Raw genomic sequence first — 26,982 nt, 5'->3', positions numbered from 1 at the left:
TTCTTTCATTTCTCCATTTTCTTCAATAGCTTTTGTGCTACTGTGTCATGGATTTTTCTTTTTTTCCTTTTTGCGGTACGCGGGCCTCTCTCACTGTTGTGGCCCGTTGCAGAGCACAGGCTCCAGACGCGCAGGCTCAGTGGCCATGGCTCACGGGCCTAGCCGCTCCGCGGCATGTGGGATCTTCCCGGACTGGGGCACGAACCCGTGTCCCCTGCATTGGCAGGCGGACTCTCAACCACTGCGCCACCAGGGAAGCCCTGTGTCATGGATTTTATTGTTACGTGTTATAAAAACAGTATCTTGTTACTACTTTTGCCTTAAATATCAATTACCTTTAAATACATTTAAGTTAAAAAAAATTTACCAACATGATTACCATTTCGAAGGATCTTCTTCATGTGGTATAATTTTCCATTTGTCTGAAGAATTTCCTTTAATTTTTTTTTCCTGTAGTGCATGTCTGCTAATGATGCATTATTTCAGCTTTTGTACATCTGAAAAATTTGTATTTCACTTTTGCTTTTGGAAGATATTTATGTTGTTTATAGAATTTCAGTGTAACTTTTTTTTTCTTTCAATATTTAAAGATATTACTCCACTGTCTTCTGGCTTGCATTAATTCCAACAAGAAGTCTGCTGTCATTTTAGTCTTTGTCCCTCTGTACATATATCTTCTTTTCTCTAGCTACTCTTAAAATGTTCTACTTTTTACTGATTTTAAGCAATTTCATTATGATCTGCCTTAGTGTAGTTTTCTTCATGTTTCTTGTGCTTGGAGTTCATTGAGATAGTTGGAGCCACTGGCTTATAATTTTCACCAAATTTAGAAAATTTTCAGCTACTTTTTGAACATAGTTTTTGTCCCCCTTTTATCTGTCCTTCAAGGGCTTCAGTTACACATATATCAGGCCACATGAAGTTGTCCCACAACTCGCTGTTGCTCTGTCCATTATTTTTGTGTTACTTTTCTTTCTGTGTGTCATTTTGGATAGTTTCTATTTATATGTCTTAAAGTTGACTAATCCTTTCTTCTGAAATATTTAATCTGTCAATCCCTTCCTGACATGGTATTCTTCATCTCAGATATGGTAGTTTTAGTCTCTACACGTTCAATTAGAGTATTTTTTATTTTGTCTTTCATATTCACATTTAATATGTTCCTGATTTCTTCTGAGTTCTTAAATAATATTCACATTTAATATGTTCCTGATTTCTTCTGAGTTCTTGAATATATGGAATTCAGTTGTGGTGGCTGTTTTGTTTTTTTTGTTTTGTTTTTTTGCTTCTTCATTTTTTAAATTTTTGGCTGCATTGGGTCTTTGTTGCTGTGCATGGGCTTTCTCTAATTGTGTTGAGCGGGGACTATTCCTCGCTGCGGTACACAGGCCTCCCATTGTGGTGGCCTCTCCTGTTGCAGAGCATGGGCTCTAGGTGCACGGGCTGCAGTAGTTGTAGCACGTGGGCTCAGTAGTTGTGGCTCGTGGGCTCCAGAGCACAGGCTCAGCAGCCGTGGCACTCGGGCCTAGCTACTCCGTGGCAAGTGGGATCCTCCCGGACCAGGGCTTGAACCTATGTCCCCTACACTGGCAGGCGGACTCCTAACCACTGCACCACAAGGGAAGCCCGTGGTGGCTGTTTTAATGTCTTCATCTACTATCTTCTGTGTCATTTTTTGTTTGATTTAGATTAATTTACCTCATTATGGGTTGCAAATATTTGTCCATAGCTTTTTTTTCCACTTATTTGACATTGTCATTCCAATAGCAAAAGTTTTCAACTTTTCTAAAGTCCAATTTATCTTTTTCATTTATGGTCCAGGTTTCTTTCCCTGCTATAAAATCTTCCCTCTCTATAAAATCTTTTGCCTAGCCCAAGGTTACAAATATTTATTTTATACTTTCTTCAAGAACTTTTATAGTATTTTTTATTTTGTTTTAATACCCATTTAAAATTAACATTTATATTATAGTAAAGCATGGGTAAAGGTATTTATTTATTTGGTTACAGCATCATGTATTGAAAAGACTATTGTCTCTCCACTGGATTATCTTTGACCCTTTATCAAAAAGTTGTGTCTATTTCTGGGCTTTCTTTTCTCCTCCACTAATCTTTATGTCCATCCTTACCTCATTATCACACTGTTTTGATTACTGTGGCTCACTTTTTTCTACATCCATTAAATTCATGATTTAACAAATCTGGTGATATGGTAAGTCAAACCGATTTTAGAATGTTGACCCAACCTTTCATTTTTGGAATAAACCTGACTTGGTCATGCATTTTTTTGCATATTATTCAACTCAATTTGCTAACATTTTGTTAAAGATTTTTGTGCTTATGCTTATGAGAGTTATTGGTCTGTAGTTCTCTGCTCTTATATTGTATTTGTCTGGTTTGGGCATCAGAGTAATGCCGACTTCATAAAATCAGTTGGAAAGGGTTCCTTCCTTTTCTATTTCCTAAAAGAGGTTGTTTAGGACTGACATTATTTCTTCTTTAAATGTTGGAAGAACTTGCCAGTGAAACCATCTGAGCTGTGTTTTCTTTATAGGAAAGTATTTTTAGCTACAAATTCAATATCTTTAATAGACCTAAAACTATTCAGGTTATTTCTTCTTGAATTCTGGTAGTCTGTCTTTCAAGGAATTTTCCCATTTCAATTAGGTTATCAAATTTATTTACAAAGTTTTAATTTACTTATCCCTTGTTATCCATTTACTATCTGTCAGATCTGTAGTGATGTCCCCTCTTCTATTCAAGGTCTTGATAATCTGTGTCTTCACACTTTTTTTCTTATTCAGTCTGGCTATATGTTAATCAATTTTTGTATTCTTCATGAAGAACCAGCTTTTGGGTATGTTGATTTTCCCTACTTTTCTCAATTTCATTGGTTTATGTTCTTATCTTTATTATTTCCTTCCTTCCTCTTGTTTTGGGCCTAATTTGTTTCCTTAAGACACTTAGATTATCAGTTCAAAACTTTTTTGGTTTCTAAAATAAGGCATTAAAGCTTATTTCTCTGTAAGTACTTCTTTAGCTGCAGCTTACAAATTCTGTAATGTGCTTTCATTGTCATTCAATTCAAAATTTTCCTAATTTCCCTGTGACTGCCTCTGTGACTCATGTGTTTAATTTCCCAAAATTTGGGTTTGTCCAGATGTCTTTCTGTTATTGATTTTTAGTTTAGTTTGTTTGTGGTCAGAAAATATATTTTGCTTCACTTTAATAATTTTAATTTTTATTAAATGAACCAGAAAGTGGTCTATGTTTGCCAATGTTCCAAGTATACTTGAAAAAAAATTTTATTTTGCTCTTATTAGGTGGTGTGTTCTTATTTTATTTTCTTAAATGGTTATTAACTTTTTGAAAATAAAACTTCACAAAAAGAAGAAATATGTCACATAAGGTTGGATTCAGAAATCTCATGGTTCAATGCACAAGTTGATTTTGAAAAATCTAAAAATTATTTTATAAAAAGTATTATAATCGTAAGTAGTTCTCAGTATGAACTTAATGATGTATATGTACATACAATTAATAATGACATAAGAGACCAAGCACCAGAAAATAGACGCAAGTAATGAATAAGTTACCTCTTACTCACATGCTTACCTCCTGATCTGTTCCCAGTATGATCCAATGACCCATAATCTATACTCTAGCCACACTGGTTTTAGTTTAGTTCTTCCAAGCAACCATGATCTTTTCTTGTCTCAGGATTTACTGAACATATTGTTTGCATGGAGAATACTTTCTCCCTCTTTTCGTCTAACTTCTCTTCAACTTTCAGAAGTGATCTTGAATTCACTTTCCTCAGGAAGCCTTTCCTGACATGCTCCCCAAAGTTCAGATCCTCCTGGTATACATTCTCATGGCAAACAGTACCTCTCTTTCACACACCTTACTATGACTGAAACGAAAAATATAAGGCCAGATTAGTCAGGTTATCAAAGATGTTATAACTTCTCAAAAGGTACAGAATCATCTTTTCAAAAAAGTTACCAAAATGAGACATGGAGTGACCAACTAAGCTGACTTAACTAAAATGTAGTTTTTATTGAATAGAATTTCTATTTTGAAGATTTCTATGAAAGCAGAATTACGTCATCAGAAGAATAATGAATGTATCAGTCTTCCATATTACATATCTAATACATCCAAGAGACTATAACTTATAAAATGTTGTACACAGCAGGGCACACACAAAACCAACCAAAATGAGATATCCCATTTCTCTGCCTACACAGATCCAGACAAATGGATAAAGTGTCTGTTTCTCTAAGACATTCCTTGCCGTAGAAAGGAAAATCCATATACAAATGGCACGTTTGGCTCAAATAACTTTTCTTTTCCAAATTGAATCTAAAAATTAATGTTTTAGGGTCTAATACTTTCTTGTAAACTTTTAGGCAAAGAATTTGGGTGAAGGGAGTGAAAGGAAAATCTTCATCTTTCATAAACATTTGGAACCTTAATTTCTTTTAAATAGCATTTAATGTTACTAGGGAACACTTGTAGGAAAATATATAGAGCTTTCCTGGCAATGGAGTTGCAAGAGCTGCCTTCCCCATGTCTCTCAGGCTCACTTGGTAAATTGTGTGCAACACTTTTAGACAGACACTGGCACTCATAAATTATACAGCTCATCTGCATCTTCCAGTCATGAGACATTATGCAAAGTGACATGATTTGCATAATGGATTCCTTTTGTCGCTTCACTTGCCGCATGCTTTTAAAAAACAAAATGAAATAAAATGAAAGCATGAAAAGGTGAAAGCATCAAGTTTCCAGCCTTGCATGTCTCCTTCCCAACTACAGTATCAATTGCTTTCATTTTCTACAGGGGATTGGGGTGAAGGGGACAGAAAACAAAAATCCACACTTATAAACAAAAAAGCAAACAGCTTTCATATGAATTTCGTTTTTAATTACAATGTACCTACTTTCTTAGTGAAATTCTTCACCATAAATGATGAATCTGGGTCATGAGGAACAGCAACAAAACAAAACACTGATAGAGAGAAAGGAACTTTATGGAACTTTCTCCTTAAAAAAAAAAAACTTCTCCTTTGCCTGTGATATTTAGGAAAGAGGTAGCCTTCCTCCTTATGACTTGAAAAAAAAAAAGCACCAGGTATTTGCTTATTATTGGAAACAAACATATTATGGATAAAATAAATGGTCTGGGGGAGGGTTTATTTCCCCCATAAGAACTTCTGAAGGGTTTTCCTGTTTTGAAAGATGAATGGAGAAGAAGACAGAGTTGTGCTTTGATTACTTAACAAAATATAGAATGGCTATATACTGTAAGGATGAGGCAGCACCACGTCGACTTCTATCGGCTCTACTCCAATAAGCAGGCAACGTTCCTCAGCAGTTGCTAGTTTTGCTGCGGGCTTTCCCGGCCCCCCTGCACCAGTGCGAAAAGCAGTGTGCCAAGCGGCTGGCGTCTGTACCCTGTGGGAAAAGTTAACTGTAATTCTTCGGCTTTTAAAATCAATTAACCCGTGTGTTAATTAACGTCAAGTCGACGGGAGGAGGAGGAGGAGAAGGGGAGGGAGGGAGGAAAGAAAAAAGCTGCAAGGGCGGATGGCAGAAGAGTTGGCACAGTGCCATCCATTCAGGGGCAACGCCACAGTTTCGTGTGATAGGAGCAGCGGGTATATGTTACGGGGGCCCTGTACGCGGGCCAGACAGTGCGGTAAAGCCAAGGGAGATTATCCAGACCCCCAGGAGCGAACAGCAAGCAGCAACCGAAGGCGCAAGTGCCAGGATTACAGCCTAGGCTGGCTCCAACTATGAGCCCCTCCTCGGATCCAGGGACTCGGCTACTTGGGGTTTGGGGGTCTTCCACACCAAAGAGGCACAAAGCTGACTTTAATCACTTTTTTTCCTTTAAACTTGATTCTGCCGCACTGGAGCCAGCACAGCGAATGCTTTCACACCCAGCAAGACAAAGGCCGTCGTCTCCGCCATGACACTGTTCCGTTCCAAGCAGAGGCCGGGATCCTGGACTCCTTGAAAAATCAGAAAGAAACAAGGAAAACATACAACAAATACAGCAACAAACAAAAAAATTAACAACCACAAAAATTGTGTGCCCATTTGCCCATGCCAGGGGTGATCATCTGGGCATCTGTTGCAGCAGAAGGCACTTCTGTTAGGCTTTTTTTTTTTTTTGGGTGGGGGCAAGCTGTTGGCTTGTTTGCTATTCAACTTCGTTTATAATTAACTTTAAAAAAACACCATTCAGCCTAGTCAACAACAAACAAAGAGAAAAAGCAGACATCGGAAGAGAAGTGCCATAGGAAGCGGCAAGAATGCATGCCACAGCCGGTGCCACTTGCCATTCGGAAAACCTCAGGGAAAGATGCCAATTCTACAGCTTGGAAGAAGGCAGAAAAAGGAGCAGAGAGATCTACAAACAGAAATCATAAGGAAAGAATACTGCTTCTACAATCCTGGATTGCAATTGCACGCAGCTTCTGCTGGGAGGAGAGAGGGAATATTCAAATGGAGATATAGATGGGTATAAATTAAAGGATAGGCACTTATCGATTGCATACAGACACGTGTGTAAGGTTGTATGTGTATATAAATACACATATTTTCAGGCAATGTAAACATTTAGATAGGTATATATTTTTGTGTTGTAGGTATGGGTATGTATATTGGTGTATATGTTTATGCATATACACACATATGTGGGATGTATGCTTGTGTGAGAAAAAGGAGAGGAAGGCAGAGAAAGAAAGTAGGAAATGTGTGTATGTGCATGTATGTGTGTGCATACATCCCACTTTTTGACCCAGGTATACACAGAAAGCAAAATAAAAATCATACTCCAGCAGCAGGCAGGCAGTCAGAGATTTATCTACATTCACTGCTATCACCAGGGAGATGAATGGGGCCGATCTGAAGCCCTTTTACAAGATCCACTATGGGAGTGAAGGAGGAGGAGGGATGCCACACAGACATGCACAAACTTGAAGGCAGAGGGATTTGGAAGGTGCTACTTAGGAAACCCTGGTGGCATAACGCAGGGGAGAAGAAGGGGAAAGAGGCTTGTCTCTCTCTATGTTTTAGGTGGTTGTTTTTTAAAAAAATCTGAATAAGGGTTTCTGGAAACGACTGGTACTTACGTTGTCTGCGTTGCTGTGGATCCTGAAAGGTGTTCTGTTGGCACCGGGCGCTGAGCCAGGGGCAGGTGCTGGAAACAAAAGGGAGAGACAAAAAAATAAATAAATAAAGTCTTTCAATGGGAATATTAATTGCTGCTCTTGTGGATTTTACAAAACACACAAACTGTTTTTTTTTCTTTTTTAAAAAAAATGTGGATTGGCGCGTGTCCCTTTCGCATGGAATATACAAGTAGTATGGGATTTACAGCCCAGAATGGGACTCAGGATTAACCGTGCTGGCATTTTTTTGGGCATATTCTTCCTTTTAATGAATGAGCTTTCGCTGTTAATGAGGAATAATCGTTTGGCTAATGAGCTTTGAAACATTAAGAGAAAAGAGGTTTTTTTCCGTTAATCGCTGTGGTGCGACTGCATGGATGGATTACAAAAGACAGCAATAGGAACGCAGTACAAAGGGGGGGAACCTCTCCTGGAGTGGGAGAAGCACCGAGATGGGTGATGTGTCCCTGCGTCTTTCCTTCCTTCTCTCTCTTTCACTCTCTGCCAACTGCTATGGGTTTCCATAACTCCGCAATCAAAGTGGATGGTCGGGAAGGATTATTACAAAGAGTGAAGCCTCCGCTGCTAATGTCTCCAGTGTTTAATCATCATACAGTAGAATGGTTTTATGCATATTTCATTTGCATATCATTAAACTGTGTTAGCGAGTGGCATTCAGAGCCAGGAGAAGTACAAAGTTGGGGAGAGAGGGAAGAAAAAAAGGTCCCTATGATGCTTATCTTCAAACGGGGAACTTGTTCCATGATCTGTCTTCTACTTTTTCTAAAATCATTATGACTTGGAAACCTTTGAAGTTGGATACAACCTTGGATTCTTCTAATTCCTGCAGAGCGGTATATTTTTAAAAACAGCAGAAATGTTCCTGCACTAGACAATTAAAGGAATATAAACTCCAGTGGGTTGAAACTAGTAGCTCTTTGGGGAATGCAGTGGCAGAGGCTTCTACAAATACCAACACTTAAAAAAAATTAAAAAGAGCATCATATTAAAGCAAAGAAAACGAAGACTCCAATATTAACATGTGGATTATATTTGTTTCTTTTGGGGGGTAATGAACTAAACAGAATGAAGAAGCCATCGGTAATTTATCCCTTCGTTAATGAACAGTCACCTTTTGTGCGTGTTTGTTTTTTGTCCTTTCTTTTTGAAGAGGGTTGTTGTCACTTTTAAAGTGATTAGTCAATTATTCTGTAGCTTTGATTTTTTCCCCTGCACCCGACAGGAAAAAAAGGTGGTGGTTAGGGAATATGTGTGTATTGGGGGGATTTGTGGGGAGAGAAGGAATACAGTGAGTTCTTTGTAGATCCAATACATGCACAACATATTAATTGGGAGCTTTTAAAGCTCCCTCAATAGGCTATTTCATTCCTGGAAAAGTAGCAGCTGGTTAGCCACTGTTGGTGACTCTTCAAATAACACTTTAAGTATTTTTATTCTGTCGCTGTTGTTATTGTTGCTTTGTTTTGTTTTTCCTCAGTCAAGATGAGAATATAATGTCACCTCTTCTTTATTGAGTGTCTTCTCTCCTCCATCTTTTTCCCTTCCAATTTCCAAACTGTAAAACGATGTTGCTTAATATTGAATTCTGGTGCACAGTCTAACTGGCACAAGTTGATTTGGAAATGAGATGCTGTTTTATATTCAAATTATCCCCGCTCCTCCCTTATCCTCTAAAGCTTTGTCTCTGCTATGAATATTCAGATGAGGCATGATGTGATTACACTGTACAATTACTCCTACCCATGGTGGTGGCAGGGGCTGCTGGGGAGGCAGAGAGCCAGACAGCCTCCAAGCCAATACAGAGTTTGTTTTCGGTATTTTTCCTATCTCCTTGGCGCTGCAGCACATGCAGATGTCGCTGTTGTTCTTTATAAAGCTCTAATGATATGCAAAAGCATAACTACTCGGTTTGGATGCAAAGCATCAATGAAATATTATGGATGTCTTTAAGAAGGGGAGAGAAAATCCTGACTGAAGGAATGTCCACATAAATTATTTTTATTTAAGTCAATTCAAAGGATGGGGTGAGAGCAAGTCAGAAGGAGTTACATGGAAAACATGCATAATATTAATATGCATAAAGAGTTCGCACCGTGGAGAAGAAGCTCCTCACTACAGCTCATGGGACAAACTGGTTCATTAGGAGATAGCTCAGAGCGACTACAGCATTTTGCTATTTCAATTTTTTCCTTATTTTAAATGAAGAGTCAGACAGATGTGTTTTCTTTGCATGGCAGAATCGAGATGGATCCAATCTGTGAAATTTGCTGCCCAAATAGTATTTTAATGGAAACCGGAATTAAATAAGGGCATGGATATGGAAGGGAGGGAAGAAGAGAGAATATACGAAGAGGAGTATATTCAGAGCCACAGCATAATATTTCGTAGTACAGGAGGTTTTCAGAAACCATCTTTGCTTCTTCATTAGTCTCAGATGGGGCTCCCATTACGGGGAGCTATCAGGGTTTGCCAAGATGAGCACCGAGACAGGCCCTTCTAGGTCTGAGGCTGAGGAAAGCAGCGGCAACTTGGTGCCTGCCCCCCGCAGCTGTCTACAGCTCGGAAGCCAAAAGCACAGCTACTCCTAATTTGGGGATGCAGTAGAGTGCCTCCTGGTCCAGGTATTTGTGACAGAGGGAATTCTTGGTGCTATCATAGTATATGTTGCTAAAGAGCAGGTGGAATCATCTGGGTGCTTAAGCAGGCCTGATAATGTTGGTGCTGGTTAATTCTCAGAGTAAAGATTACTGTGGTTTTCTAACATTTTCAGGATGTGAAAATTACCAGGGTGGATTAATGCATGTTTATGATGAATAGAGATGAACAAATAGTGAATGAACCTACTGGGTGGATTCAGAACTGATATAATATTTGGAATATTACTAATGGCCTCAAAGAATTCATAAAGAAAAACAAAGCAAGAAGCAGCAGTCAGAAAAAAAGAGATTTCATTACTTCCCTTAGTCAGGTGGACATAGTTCAAATTACTTTAATAATTCAGGTTAAAACAATTTTATACCTCTGTTTAAGTTACCTAGAGACAGAGACAGTTTCGCTCTGGTTTGTATACCAGCACAGATTTCTATTCGATGGCATAATGTTGACTTGAAACTGTTCTCTGTTTATATATGAGCATGTAAGCATGTTCTAAATTCTGTTGCTCTTCGCCCAAACTTCCATTTATGAGTGTCCTTTATAACACACCCTCAATTGTTACATGCTTCTTAACTGGTACAGTGTACCAAACTACAGAGTACAATGAATTAATGTGGAGAATGGCTATTTAATCTGAATCAGGCCTGTAACTTCTTATCTTTTCTATCTCTGTTGACAGAATTATGGGTATTAAATTTTGAAACAATGCATGTAAAGAATTTAGCACAGTATTTCCATATAATAAACACTAATAATGTTAGATTTTATTGTTGCTATATTATTATTTCAGTGTATATTGGTTAGTATTAGAGAGAAATAAGGTAAAGGAAATAACATTCAGTCTTTACTGCTACTACTAAATAGCAATGCAGGTAAAAGATTTAGTGAGAAAGCATTAAATAGGTATCTATGGTAGATAGATTATGAATTATAAATAATCAAAAGTCAAACTACAGCTCATATTAATGCAGTTCATGATATACCCATGAAAGTGTTCCTTTAAAAATGTATGTGTAATTCTGAAATGATGATCATGTTGCATAATATCTAAGTCTAATAAGAGAGTCCTACCCTGTTTGCGGTGGAGGGCTATGGGAACTAAGAGGAGAGCTGTAGAACTGAGAGGTGCTCATTATTTACCAAATTGATAGGGCAATGCCAACTTTCAGACTTTTTTATTTAAAATTATTTTTTAGCATATATATTTTAAATTTTTTATTATTATTTTTTTGCGGTATGCGGGCCTCTCACTGTTGTGGCCTCTCCCATTGCGGAGCACAGGCTGCAGACGCGCAGGCCCAGAGGCCATGGCTCACCGGCCCAAGCCACTCCGTGGCATGTGGGATCTTCCCGGACCAGGGTACGAACCCGTGTCCCCTGCATCGGCAGGTGGACTCTCAACCACTGCGCCACGAGGGAAGCCCAACATATATTTTAAAAAATTAATTAATTTTATTTTTGGCCGCATTGGGTGTTCATTGCTGCGTGCGGGCTTTCTCTAGTTGCGGCGAGCGGGGGCTACTCTTCGTTGCGGTGCGTGGGCTTCTCATTGCAGTGGCTTCTCTTGTTGCGGAGCACAGGCTCTAGGCACGCCAGCTTCGGTCATTGTGGCATGCAGGCTAGTGTGGCTCGCGGGCTCTAGAGCGCAGGCTCAGTAGTTGTGGCACATGGGATTAGTTGCTCCACGGCATGTGGGATATTCCCGGACCAGGGCTTGAACCTGTGTCCCCTGCATTGGCAGGTGGATTCTTAACCACTGCGCCACCAGGGAAGTCCCTCAGTCTTTTTTAAAAAAAGGTATTTCTGAATAGGTAATACATTAACTATTTTTCAGAATTGATAATTTAATGTAGAAAGCAAAACGTCTCCCTCCTGCCCCTCTTCTGGCCATGATTTTCTAACCTCACCCCCAAATTGGTAATCAGTTACTGGTTTCTCGTTTATCCTTCCAGATATTGATATATTATACTCAGATATGTTTTCCCTCCCATTTTTTTTACACAAATGGTAGCTTTTACAAGGAATCCTTATAATTTTCTACAAATGCAATGAATTAAACTGTAAATAGATAGCTTAAGTCTTCATTTCCAGTAACCATGTCCACTAATTTTTGTCTTTAACTTGGTAAGGACATCTAGAACAATGTTGAATAGAAGTGGTGAGTGGTGAAAGTGAACATTCTTGCCTTGCTTCCAATCTTAGGAGACATCATTGCCTTGTTCCTGAATTTAGGAGAGAAAGAATTCAGTCTTTCATCATTAAGAAAGATGCCCTTTATCAAGTGGAAGAGGGATCCTTCTATTCTCAGTTGCTAAGAATTTTTTTTTAAATGGTTGTTAAATTTTGTCAAATGCCTTTTCTGCCTCTATTCAAATAAGTAATAGTTCAAAGTTGTTGTCATGGTGAATTACAATGACTGATCTTCATTGTGTTAAACCAACCTTGCTAAGGACTGAGTTGGAGAGTGTCCCCTGCCTCTATACTCTGAAGAAGTTTGTGTAAGATTGTCATTGTTTTGTCCTTAAACATTGGATAGAATACACCAGTGAAGCTATAGGTCTAAAAACTGTGGGCAGTTTATCAATTATAAATTCAATATTTAAGAAAATGATCTAGGAGTATTCAAATTTTTAATTTCTTGTGTCAATTTTAGTAAGCTGTGTTTTTCAAGGAATTTGTCCATTTCAACTTAGTTATTGGATTGATTAGAACAAGTTGTTCAATATCTTATTATTCTACTTTTTGTCTTTCAAAACTTTAGTAATGTCCCCTCTTTCATTTGTGATATTAGTGATTTGTTTTCTTTTTTCTTGATCGTTCTTTTAAAAATCAATTTTATTAAACTATTGAAGAATCAACTTCTATATGTTCATCTTCTTTTGATTTCTACTCTTAATTTCATAATTTCCTTTCTTTTACTTACTTTGGGTTTGATTTGCTTCTCTTTTTCTAGGTTCACAAGGTCGAATCTTAGATAATTAATTTTACACTTTTCTTCTTTTCTAAAATAGATGTGTAGATCTATACATCTCCCTCTAAGGACTGCTTTAGTTGTATCCCATATACTTTCATAGGATGTGTATTCATTACCATTTACTTGTGATTTGTGATGTCTTCTTGGACATGTATTATTTAGAAGTGTGTTGTTTAAGTTCCAAACATTCAGTTATTTTTCTGGGTATCTTATTACTATGAATTCCTAATTTAATACCACTGTATTCAGGGAATATATTCTGTGTAATTTCAATTCAAGATTTGTTTTATGGCCCAACATACGGTCTATTTCTTTGAAATGCTGTGTGCATTTGAGAAAAATGAATATTCTGCTGCTGTTGATTTCCTCTATTATACAGCTAACTTCTATCTAGTTCATTTCTGTCCTTATTATTTTCTTCCTTCTACTTTGTTTGGGTTTCCTTTTCTATTTTATTTCTAATTTCTTGATAAGGTATTTGTATCACTGATTTTTAGCCTCTTTTTCTTTTTAAACATTCATTTAAAGGCTATACATTTTCCTCTAAGCATAGCTTTAGATATAACCCCTAGCTTTTCATATGTCATATATTCATTATTATTTGATTCAAAATATTTTCTAATTTCCTCTTTGCAACATAGTTTTTTAGAAGTATATGGCTTAAGTTCCACACCTTTGGGGATTCACGAAACTTTTAGTTATCTTAGTGTTATTGATTTTTAGCTTCTTGTCAGTGCTTTCCAGATCTCTGTGGTCAGTCTACTCTGAATGATTTAAATCTGACTATTTTTGAGAGTTGTATTATGGTCAATTTTTTTTTGACTTAATACCATTTATTTGGGTCCCTGATTCTCATCATATGTTTAGAAAATTGTTGAGATCCCTTCTCAGACAACCTACCAGATAGTTCCTATTTGATGTACATGATTGCTATAGCACTAAATCTCCAGGGTGGCCAGGCATAGAAAAGACAGTTTTCTTTTTCCTTCTCAAGGTGTCTGAAATGTCTTTTTCTTCCCCACGGGGAAAGCACCTTCTCATGGCTTTGTCTGCCTTCGCTGCATGCTGGTTCCTCAGGTTCCAAGGGAGACTGTGGTGAGTGCACTGAGGCACAAGAACTAGGCTCTTATGTGTTGCCCTGAAGCAACAACACAGCACTTCTCTGAGCTGCAGAAATATAAATAAAATAAAAATACACAGTCCAAAGGGATATTATGGTCAATTTTGGTAAATGTCCACTTGAAAAGAATGAATCTTGACATTGTTAGGTGCAGTGTTCTATGTATAACTAAGTTATGTTGGATAATTATGTTGTTTAGTTCATCTATATTCTTACTAATTTTTTTGTCTGCTTGTATACTCATTTTATTTGTTACCACAAGCGAGGTGTGTTAAAAATGTGTTAAAGTCTTACACCATGATGTGAATTTGTGTACATATTTTTTAGTTTTGTCAATTTTTGCTTTATATATTTTGTGGCTATGTTATTAAGTGGACACAAATTAAGAAATTGTACTGTGTTGGATTGACTCTTTAAAAATTATTCCATATACATCTTTATCTCTTGCCTTAAAATCTATTTTGTTTAATGTTAATACAGTTGTTCTAGTCATATTTTGGTATAGGTGGGTTATTTTTTATCTTGTTATTTCAACTTTACCTGTTTTTAGTTAGACTTTATCTTTTATCTACTCTTACAATTTTGACTTTTAACTGGAGAACCGAGTCAACTGATATTTAAAGTAGTTACTTATACATTTAAAATTATATACATATTACCTTATTGTTTCCTATTTTACCTGATTTATATTGTTTCATTCCTTTTTTTGCATTCTTTGAGATTAATCAAGTGTTTTTGTTATTCCACTTTCTTCTCTATTAGCTTGTTAATAATACATTATTTTACTATTAAGTGTTACCCTAAATATCACAACATGCATCTCTGACTTACTATAATCTATTAATTACAAATTAGTACTTTTACCACTTCCCAGATGATACTAGAACCTTAGATTGGATTCATTTTGTTAACCCTCTACCACCCTTCATGTTATTGTTAACATGCATTTTATTGTTTATATATTTTAAACCTCACAAGATGTTTTCTTTTTTCTTTTTAATGTATAGCTAAGATTCATTCTGACTTACTAACATATGTACCTTGTGCATTGATCTTTGTTTTTTCCTCTATTTCCATGTTTTTTTCTGGGGTTGCTTTTCTTCTTTCTAAAGAATTCCCTTCCCTTTTTTTTTTTGTTGTTTGTTTGTTTTTTTAGGTGAGGTGTGCTGATGCTAAGTTCTCTCTGTTTTTGTTTGTCTATAAAGTTGTTTCATCTTGCTTTGAATTATATTTTCACTGAGTATTGAATTCCAGATTCGCAATTATTTTCTTTCAGCATATTAAAGCTGTCATTCCATTGGCTTTTGGTCTCCATAATTTCTGTCGAGAAATCAGCTGTTAGTCTTATTATTGCTTCTATAAAATAATGTCTTTCTTTTAAGATTCTTCTCCTCAGTTTTCATTTTCAGCAGTCCTTTTGATGTGCCTAGGTGTGCTTTTCTTTGTATTTATCCTGCTTGAGGTATCTGTGGCTTGATATCTTTCCACCCTTTTGGAAATTATTATCAGTTGGAATATTATTTTTATTACAATCTCTCTTTTCCTTGTAGGGTTCCAATTACACATATGTTAGATATTTTCAACATGTCTCATATGTATTTTATGCTGTTCATTTTCCATCCTTTTAGCTCTTCCTGCTTTGGCTTGAATATTTTTTACTGATCTATCATATAATAATCCTCTCTTCATCTGTTTCCAACCTGTGCTGTTAAATGTATTTATAGATGCCTTAATTTCAGTTATTGCATTTTCAGTTCTAGAATATTCATTTAATTTTTTTTGTGAGTTGCAGTTTTTTTTGTTCTTCAAAATATTATCAGTTTGGAGTTTAGGAGTTATTTCTGATACCTCCAATATCTGGTTTACTCTGTGTCTGTTTCTACTGTACACTTTTTTTTCTCCCTTCGGTCCTGTTTCTTGATATTCCTGGAAAGTATAGAATGGATGCCAGATATTGTGTGTGAAAATTTTAAAGGCTTCGAATGGTCATAGCTTTCTCTGAATAAAATGTACCCTATCATCTGGGAAGCAGTAGGACAGAAAAAGTACAAATCACCCCAATCCAATAAGAGAGTAAGTTAATTTAAAGCTAGACATAGTCTTTGTAAGGCTCTGATTACATCTAGCTCACTTTATCTCCCAGGTCCCATTTCCTCCTGAACTCCAATTTTTGTCTTCCCATCACTGTAAGAATGCTGAAAGCTCCATTTGGCTTTCATCAGCTTTCTGCTCTGCTTCTTAGCCTCTTATCTAGGCAAGGAAAATTGAAAGTCTGAGCTAAACTCTGATTATAGAAGCTCTCTGAAATAATTCCATCAAAAAAGGAAGTGAAGACATTTGTTCTTTGTAAACCTGTATTTATTCCTAGTGATCAAAATTCCCTTTCCCAAGTGTTTACAAAAATAATTTTTAAATAACTGATTTTAAAATCAACAAAACATTTCTAGAAAATTGGGAAAATTTCCCCTCTTATTCAGGCTTCGAGCACCTCTCCCAATATGTATATTTTCTCAAAAACATCTGTAGTTCTTCAAGCTCAACTGCAAATTCTCATAGCACCTCTGAAAGTAATATATCTGGGATATGAGACTTGAATTCCAACAATTAGTGCTCTCTTTTAATCTTTTTACCTGATCTTGGGATACACCGCTCAATAACAGATTTATTTTCTTCTTCCTTGTCTGAAAATCTTTTTATTGACAGAGAAGGTAGAGAAAAAGAATTTAGAGAATAATTAATTCTCTCTCTCTCTCCATCTATCCCTCTTACACTCTCTTTTAGTAATTTCTTAACAGAAGATAAAAATCCTGCAGCAAGTCTCTCTCTTTTACTTTCCCCTAGAAGCAACTCTCAAATTATCTCCTTTATATGTTCCTCCTTATATCTTTTATACACAATCAATTATCTAAATTTAATCAAACAGATCCCTGTGAAATCACACTGCTCTTTACTTATCCCCCCTCCTTTTTTGCCTGAGAATTTCTTTATTTTATCTACCAGTTGAAGTTGCTACCAATACACTTACTATGTGGCAGATACAGTGAAAGAGACACACGCTCCTGCCTTATTGCAATACAAGCAATAAACCAATTACAAAACAATGTGTTATGTGTTAGGTGCAATTTTAATGTTGTTTTGGAGGGCCTCCTTATTTTTCTTGAGCTAACTTTTTAGAGATGATGCTCATAAAATTATATTTATCCTTAATGTAAATATTTAAAAATCTGCCTTTCTGATGTCTAGGATAACACTGTTTGAAAGAACTTTTGGCAATAATGGAAATATTATGTCCAAAAGGATAGCTGCTAGATAGTACAACTGAGAAACTGATCTTTAATTTTATTAAATTTTAACTAATTTTAATTTAACGGGCTAACTTATTGGACAGGTAGCTATAGGGCATATGTCTGATTATGTTCAATATTCACCATTCCTGGCTCTTTTAAGCTCTAATATTAAATGACTACTTTCTTCCAGGGTGCTAATTTTTTTTTCTACCTCTCTGAGAAGTTCTCACTTGTTGAGCAAATTTAGGCTCATATAATTAGTTTTCCCATCATTTCTTCCAACTACTGAAGATGCAAATTACTAGCAAGGCCAACCATGAATCTATCAGAAATTTTACCTTTAGTGGCATGAGACTTTGAAAATGGATTTGAATAGTTGACTCCATATGATCATTATATCATGAGTTTATATTTTTTAGCATCTGAATCAGGATTGCTATATATATTCTTCATTTGGCCTTGCAAATTGTAGAATATCCACCCTAAGCAATTACTTCTGATTCCTATTTTTAAGCTTATCCAGATGCTTTCTACCATGTTTTCACTCAAATTCCACCCCCTGTTGACATAATAGTCAATAACGAGTGCTATATCTAGAGTCAGGAATGCAGTTTATGATCATGGAAGAAACTGCAACCAATTGGCCAACTTAGGGATTAAGAACATGACTTTTAACTCATTATTATAATGCTCGTATATGCTTCTTTATGTGTGCAGATACATTCATACATAATATATGTATTTCATAACTTTGTGTGAAAGAGAAATAATCAGAAGGTTCATAAACATAGTGAGTGAGGTATAAGGAATTTAGTTTTACGAAGTGAAAGATGTCCTATACAACTTTATAGAATTACCAGAGAAGATTTAAGTTTATATTGGGTTTTTAGAAAAAAATAGAATAATACTATTTTAATAGAGAGAATCTGATGTTATGTTGTCTGAAAATGAATGATAGGTAATACAGAAATATCATATGGCCTCTCATAATATTTTTCAAATCTGAGTATTGCACAGTAATGTGTTCACTGCATACATAAAATATATGAGCTGATTTATAGGTGGGTACCTAAACTTTTTTCTAATGAAATATGTCTGGTTTTCCATATTTTAGTGGACATTAATGTGTAGGGATAATAGTTCAGGCTTTGGATTAACAGAAACCTAGGGATTCCGTAATGTATAGCTCTTACAACGGTTCCTGACCTCAAAAATAAGTTAGCAGCCAGGATTTCCCTGGCGGTCCAGTGGTTAAGACTTTGCCTTCCAATGCAGGGGGTGAAGGTTCAATCCCTGGTTGGGGAGCTAAGATCCCACATGCCTCAGGGCCAAAAAACCAAAAAAACAGAACAGAAGCAATATTGTAACAAATTCAATAAAGACTTTAAAAATGGTCTATATCAAAAAATCTTTTTAAAAAAGTTAGCAGCCTTCTCATGGTGTCTTTTTGGCAATTATTTCAAGAGATTGTAGGTGTCAGTCAACATTATTTAAGAGTACCCTCCTTTAAAGACTTTAATACTAAAAAATTTAAGATTCAAAACAGATAATTAGGGAATTAGTCACATTACAAACTAATTCTTGACTTTGCTATAGGCTCTATCCAGAAATCATAAGCTCTTTTATATATTTAAAATGGTATTATCTTTTTAAAAAATTTAAATTACTTATAACTTTTCAAAAAACCTTTTCTTTTACACAGAGCATGATATACCTATATTTGGGATAAAAATGCCATAACTATTGACAAGGTTATAATAGTACTTTGAATTCATTACTATTATTACAATTATACCTTACATTTATCTAGGACTTTACAATGTACAAAGCACTTTCACATATACTGCTGCTTTTAAAAGAAAGGCATCATAAGAACATGAACTGATGCTATTTATTTTTCAATGAATAGTGGTACTTTTAAAACAGAAAAAGAAATAATGCCTATCATTTTTATAGTATGAAAACAGCACTTTTTTTTTTTTTTTTGCTCAGCTTCTCAAAAGGCAATTAAGGCAAAGCACAGGCTTTGGAGTCAATAACACCTATGTTGGAATCCTAGTTTGATTTACTTACTAGCTATGTAACCTTAAGTAAGCTACTTAACCTGCATATGTTTAGTCTTCCTCATCTGTGAATTGGAAATTCTGACCTCATAGAGTAAGATGAAGGGAAAAAGTTTACATATCCTAAAGCAATACTTAGTGTATAGTAGGAACTCAATAATAATAATATCATTATTATGATTAAAATGATCTATTCTTTCTCATTGACCTTCATAACATTTCAATACACCTTAATATGCAAAGGAAATAATTAGATATGAGACAATGACTGGTCAAATATGATAGATCAAGTTAGGAAGAAAGGTGGAAGTTAAAGTCTGTTTCAGAAGCAAATTAGACAGTACAACCAGGGGAAATGGAACTCATTAGGGAATCTGAGATTTCACCTAGGCAGGTTCAAATTTATGATGCTTAAATAGGGTAGAAAGTTATATGGAGAGCATCACAGGCAATTCTGTTTTAGAAAAAATAAAATGGAAGCACATTTGTGCTGTGAATGTCTAATGAAATAAGAAAATGGAATGGTATCTATGAAATAAGGGAAAGTATCATATAAAATGGAGTGGGGTACAGGCAACATGAAGCTGGAATAATTTCACTTGTATAAGCAAATTAGCTCACTTAGATTGATCATAGGTATTATAAGAACAAGGATAAAAACTTGACCCACACAATTTTGCATTAAAAATCCTCTCTGCTCCAGAGTAAAAAGACCCTGTAAGTCTCTTCACAAATGTGTGCTGTCAGTTAAACAAGGAGCCTCAGTTAAAAGTGTTTATTGCTTAAAGTAACCCATCACTATTATTATATAAACAACTGAAATTACGTTTCCTGTTTACATAAAATTTATACCATCTTTGCATTAACAACATTCACTCATTTTGATTTTGTCTTGATGTTCTTCTTTAGAGTGGAACAATTAGAGAATTAACAATTATTTGATGGCCCATTATATACGTGTTTATATAAATTATATAATTTTTATTATTCTCTTATTACAGATAAGAAAGGCTAGATGATAAATCTAAAGTAATAGCTAATACATGGTAGAAGTAGCATATAAATCAAGTTTTTAAAACTTGTAAACAAATGTTCTACCCCTATACTCCTCATGCTTTTTCCAAATCAAATATACTGGGTTCTAGTAGAACATTTAGAATGTATTCTTAGTGAAAGGCAGTGTGTTAAAGAAATGCAGAACTGAGTTAGTGCCATGGGATAATACATGTACCTGATTAGTGGTAAGCACTGAAGAAACATTTGTTCTGGCATTCCCCAATTCATCCTCCCTGCCTGCCCCCAAGGCAGTTCCTGATTTTTAAGAGTTCATAAATTATATTGAAATATTATAGAAAAATAATAGGAGCTTGCTTGAAAACATGTTAACAGCTGTGCAGTGCACACAATAAACCCCCAATAAATGTCTGCCTTATCTGATTTTTAAAAATGAGTCATTAAATATTGAAAATCATTTCATGGCACAGAAAGCAAATCAAGCCAACACGCAAAAATAAAGTACACAGTTACAAAGAAGATGAGAACACTAAGGTGCTGGTATACTATCACTGACTATCTTTTATGATTCCCTTAGACAAAGATGTCAGAGCGGAGAGGGAACCATATTTGCTCACTGTAAGTATATATTTAGTCTACAGATTTAAAGGCTGTTTTGCACACTGGGTCTGTAGAGAGACAGGTGATTGCTCTCTGTCACAATTCCGAAGTCCACCCTCTTTACCTCATCAGTATGCAGCTTGGTAGGGGTGAGGGTGAGGGAAGAGTTATATTGTGTTCCCAGGAGCAAGGGGCCGTTTTCCTGCCTGTCATTCCACCAACCTCCCAGAATAAATTGCTACTTAGAAAAAGGAAAGTCAAACATTTATGAAACATATTGCTATTTAGGAAAAAAAAAGAATTGTTTTGCAAATAGCAGCACTATTAAAAGAGGGAAGAGAGAATAGCATCAGTCATTTTATATTACATATAAGCAGTTTATTAAAGAATTAAATATTTATAGACTATACAGCAAGGCAGGCGATGAGTCGCAAACAGCTTGCTGAGAAGTACATTATAAAACAATGAGTCTGTCAGTGATTGATAAAGAATGGAGAGTGAAAATGCTTTATAAAATCCCTAAGTTAGCTATGAATTTCAGACTAGCAAAATAGGACACAGTAGCCAGCAGTGTCACACCAACTCAAGCTGTTGTGTATGCTAAAGGCCTTGAGCGAACAAAATGTATACTTCTGCTTTGATCTTTTCACCAATATAGGGGAAAGGACTGCAAAGCACACAGAACTCCTGGGCAAGGGCTTTATGGATATTCAGTTCCAAATTAATAGATGTTAGACCTAGATACCCACATAACTCACCTCATTTTCTTCTGACTCTTTTCTTGTTAGGTAAATAAGGCTATAGAATTTCAAAGAAAGATATTCCTCCTTTCGTTACAGAATTATATACATGAGACATCAGATCACCTAACCTAATCCCCTTAGAGAGGAGGTAACAGAGTTGTAAAATGGTTAAGTGATCCATCCAATTTCACACAGCTAGTTAATAACAGAATCAGGATTAAAACTTTGGCCTCCTATCTCCTAGATCAGTATTCTTTCCATAGCATCATCTTCTTTTCCCAATCACTTTTTTTTAATTGAAGTAGTTGATTTACAATATCATATGTTTCAGGTGTACAAAATTTTTTAAGATTACATTTATAGTTATAGTTTATATTGGCTATATTCCCTGTGGTATACAATACATCCTTGTAGCTTATTTATTTTATACACAGTAGTTTGTACCTCTTAGTCCCCTACCCCTATCTTGCCCCTCCTCCCTTTCCTCTCCCTACTGGTAACCACTAGTTTGTTTTTCTATATCTATATTCCAATCCCTTCTTAAAATTAGAATTATGAACTCTTTCTGTCCATAAAATCATTCCTCCAGTTAGAAATTGTGGGTTCTTTCTCTCATAAAATTATATTTCAATCCAGTTTGGACAATGGTTTTGGGAAAAGAGAAGAAAGCTTTAAGAGGATAAAACTTTATATATTCTTTGAGAGAAATGGACAATTTAATCTACCTCTCCAAAGTCATTCTAGAGTTTGAGATAATAGGATGCTATTAATGAAATGTTGGCTCTTTCTTGGATAAATTGATGATATGGCATTCTTTCATGTACTAACTAGCTGGGAGGATGAATTATTTTCATCCTTTATGAGAGTGACTGGTTCAGACCTAAAGGTGTTCATAATTTTAAATGCCAGAGGAAGTCATCTCTTCCTGACTTTGTGAAAGTCATGAGACTGTATGTTCTGGATACACTAATTTGGAATTCTATTCTCTGCCTTCAGATTTAAACAATCATTTGGTTTCTACATAATTGAGCTTGAAGTTCTACTTGCTGTCTTCAGATTGGACAGCAGACAAACTGTGAGTCAAATAAAATTATGGATCAAATCCTTTGTGCCTATATGGAAGCCAAAGCACTACGTAGTTTGGTTGTAAACACTGAACCACTGATGCCTCTGCCTATAATCCTGTCGCCATTTAAAAAATAAGTATAGTAATATCTGAATTTCTATGAAGTTATATCACACAGAGAAAATCCACTGAATTATATTAGATGCTTTCTTTATAAAGCATGATTCAGAGGCTTCTTCATAAGAAAGAATAACCCAACTATTTTTGGTATTCAAGTTCCCTCATTCTCCCTATTCTCAATACAGAAAAACAACTATATTTATATCTCAAAATTTGGCTATGATAAAAAACAATGATATACAGGATAAAATGAACACTTAGTTGGTATTGTAATTGAACATAACTAAAAACAATGTTTGGTTAACAGTTGGGAATAACTTTACCTTTCAAGTAGGAATAAAGATATTATAAATTAAGGCAAATCACTCTAGAAAACAACAAAAGCCATTTTCCCTTCCAAAGGTTTCCTAATATGGGAGGTACTAGGAAATTCAATTTACCTTGTGGATACTAGGTATGAATGAGTGTATATGTAGTTATAATGCTATTTTAAATATATCTAAAAAGTTAGCTCAATTGGTTAGATAAAGTAAAAATGTAATTCAAAATTAACTTCTGTCAGAACTGGATCTACAGGCTGAGGAGACAAGAAAAATGCATGGCAGAAACAAAACTGCGAAAAACATTAACTAGGGTGATTCAACGTTTAGATTCCAAAAAATGATTCATTATGTTAATGAGTACTTTTCTTCTTAAGTGGTTACTAAGTGTTCTCTGAAGAGTTTGGCTCAGTGTGTCCCAGCAGCCACAACTGTAATTAAATTAAAATACTGGCATTGAAATACACGTGAATAAATCCACAAAGGGGCTTTTTGCATGAAACTATAGGGCATTCATGCTTGATATTCCATGCGTAGTTCTGGAACCTTAAAAAAACAACACTATAGGTCACTAAAAGTCAATGGGGTTAGGGAATGGGGAGACAAACTTGAAATGGTTAGGATGCCTCACTCTGGAAAGCTGAGAATAATAAAGGTTCTAACAGGATGAAAACTGATTTACCAGTTTATCCTAGAATTAGAGGCATCTCTTGAAGTTTGAAAGTGGTAAACCTAGAACACACGTGATGAAATGAAACAGGATTACTTGACATAACAAAGTAAAGTTTCAGAAATTGTTACTTCAATAAAAAAATAAATAAGTTTTGAAACAATCTAAAGAAATAAACGGATGTGAGATTCATAATACATTATTAAAGGGAAACTGGGATGTTTTCTTGATTGGTAACATAACAGTCCACGCTTCAATCCTTCTGTTACTAGGAGTCAGAATCCTATGATATTTTCTGTATGGCAGTTATATGTTGTTATAAATGTTAATTGTCTTCATTTTCAATGGGAGGAAAGTAAGTATGATTAAGTGCACTTAATCAATGCAAAATTTAACAAGGCAAAATCTAACAGCTTTAAAGAAATCAAGGTCAAAGATTAGGAGGATGTTACTTTGTGACTCACACAGTAATAAACCATGCTGTTAAGATCTATATCAATAGTCTTAAAAGTAAAAACTCTATTGCAGAAAATAATAGCTAAAAGCTGTTGCTATTTGGTACCGTTCTGAAGGAATTTATTAGGACTCAGATTCTGTATTTCCTTCCACACTTCCAAACCACAAGGGCAACTAATATTCATTTGTGTATAGTCTTGAAAACTAATCCCAAAATGAGTAACAGGGTTGAAAACCAGCTCTTTTACCATCTTGGACCCAAGGTATAAAGATCCATTAGGAAAGGTGATGTGTTAATGAAGACAGTAAATTAGTAGGTTTGAGAACCAATTTCTTGTGTCTTAAGGGTTTTCAGCTCAATGTGACAAAGATAAATTCACTACCATGAAAATAAAAAGCACAAACTAAAACTATAATTGTAGGCGCTGTTATTATAAGCTCTCAAAGCCAACTGTTAACCACTAGATAAGCCAAATGTTCATAGACAACTGAAGACCATAGATTTTTTTCCTTTGTTTTCTATTTGTTTTCCTCATTTTGCCCTTTAAGGCAAGGCTGTACTTGCTTGTTTGTCCCTAGGGAAAATTGGGTATAAGGATAAAGCTATTGTTTCTGAAGAATGACCACCAATGTCAAGTTTCTCCCTGTAAACTAAAACAGAGGGAACTGTCTCATTCCCAATACGGTCTCAGAGAAAGCTATAGCATTAAAGCAGATAATTCCCATGTACACATGGTAAGAAGGGACAAACTGTGTTTTATAGACTTAATCCTCAGAGAAAGATATGGATCCTCAGGCAATGTTTGCAAACAATGAACAACAGGTTCCATGGGGTGAGTGTATTGGCCGAAATAGCCTATGTGTAAAGTGAGCACCAGCATGTTATTAACTGTTTGTGGGTGATGGTGTAATGAGGCTTTGTGTGTCTGTGCCTGTTTATTTTTAAATACACCAAATTGAGAGAAATAATATCTGATAAAAAGGATTCTAAAAACTACCTTAATAATTGATAGATGATGTATGATAAGGAAAGTATAATTTAAGGAATTTAATACAAATGACAACAAAAATAACGTAACTGTCATACAGACAATTACTGTTACTGTTATCCTTATCAAGAAAAAACAAGCCACTTTTCACCATCTCCATGGCTATTATCAGGGTTTGCCTGGAATATCGCAAGAGCCTCCCAACTGGTCTTCTTGTTCCCACTGCTGCCTTTCCCCACAGTGTATTTCTTAGCATAATGGCCATAGAAATAAATCTGTTCATGTCACGTCTCTACTTAAAAACTTCCAGTGAGGTCTCATTTCATTTCAAGTGAAAAACAAAGGTTTTATAGGGCTCTGCACAATCAGGTCCTCCACTACCTCAAAGATCTCACCCACTACACTGCTTTCTCCATTGTGTGCTTTACTCCTGCAAACTTGCCAGGCACACTCCTGCCCCATAGCCCATGCATAAGCCATGCCCTCCTCCTGTTATTCTAGTTATTTAGTTACTCTCACAGTTTACTCTTCACCTTCTTCAATGTCACCTTCTCAATGCAGTCTTTTCCTTGATGCACTATTTTAATTCGACAATACTCCCCACCTCAGAATCATTCCATATCCTTCTCTATTGTTTTCTTTTTCTCGTGAATACTTACCTAACAAAAATATGATTTGCTTATCTAACTTATTCCTTGTCTCTCCTTACTAGGATATCAACTACGCAAGGACAGGAATTTTGTTTATTTTATTTACTGCTGTGTTCCCTGATGTGTAGCGTGTACCTAGCAAATAATATGCACTCAATACATATCAATTTAATCAATGGAAGGCACTGTAGTATAGAGTTTAAGACTTTGAAGTTAGACTGCCAGGGCTCAGACTCTGGCTTAACCATAACCTCCCTCCATAAAACTTTAGTTTCTTTTCTATTAAAACGGGAAAAATTATAATTCTCACTTGTAGTGTTCTTGTGGAAATTAAATGTTCATCTAAAAGCATTTAACAACTTTCTTAGATGACCAACAGAGTTACTGGTATCAGATTTGCCTTATGTTCATGCCCTGCTTGGTTCCTCCTCCCTAGGCTGTGGTCTGGAAAGTACCTCCAGACAGAAAGCTGGGGTGCTTGTGGGAAAACTGGACAGAATATATGAAACAACTTGTTTTAGACACTGGAGAAAAGGCAGCACAGGATTATGATCCCTGAGAGAAGGAAATAAATAAAACAAGCCCCACAATCTCCCCAGCCTTCTCTCTGGAGGCACTTTTCAGACCAAAGCCTAGGGAGATGGAACCAAGCAGAGCATGGCAGTTTCATGTGGTTGAGGAAACAGAAACAAAAGTCTAGGAAAACTAAAGTACCTGGAATTTATACCCAAAAGGAGGGAGATGCAATGAGAAAGAAGTCCAAAAAGCTGCCTAGTGATATCCTAGCACAGTGGTTCTCAAACTTTTTGGTCTTAGAACCCCTTTACACTCTTAAAAATTGAGGACATCAAAGAGATTTTATGGGCTTCCCTGGTGGCACAGTGGTTGAGAGTCCACCTGCCAATGCAGGGGACACGGGTTCGTGCCCCGGTCCGGGAAGATCCCACATGCCGCGGAGCGGCTGGGCCTGTGAGCCATGGGCGCTGAGCCTGCGTGTCTAGAGCCTGTGCTCCGCGACGGGAGAGGCCACAACAGTGAGAGGCCTGCGTA

Source organism: Neophocaena asiaeorientalis, unplaced genomic scaffold (genome assembly GCF_003031525.2).
Source record: "Neophocaena asiaeorientalis asiaeorientalis breed wild unplaced genomic scaffold, Neophocaena_asiaeorientalis_V1.1 scaffold40, whole genome shotgun sequence".
NCBI lineage: Eukaryota > Metazoa > Chordata > Mammalia > Artiodactyla > Phocoenidae > Neophocaena > Neophocaena asiaeorientalis.
This window is presented reverse-complemented; position numbering follows the sequence as displayed.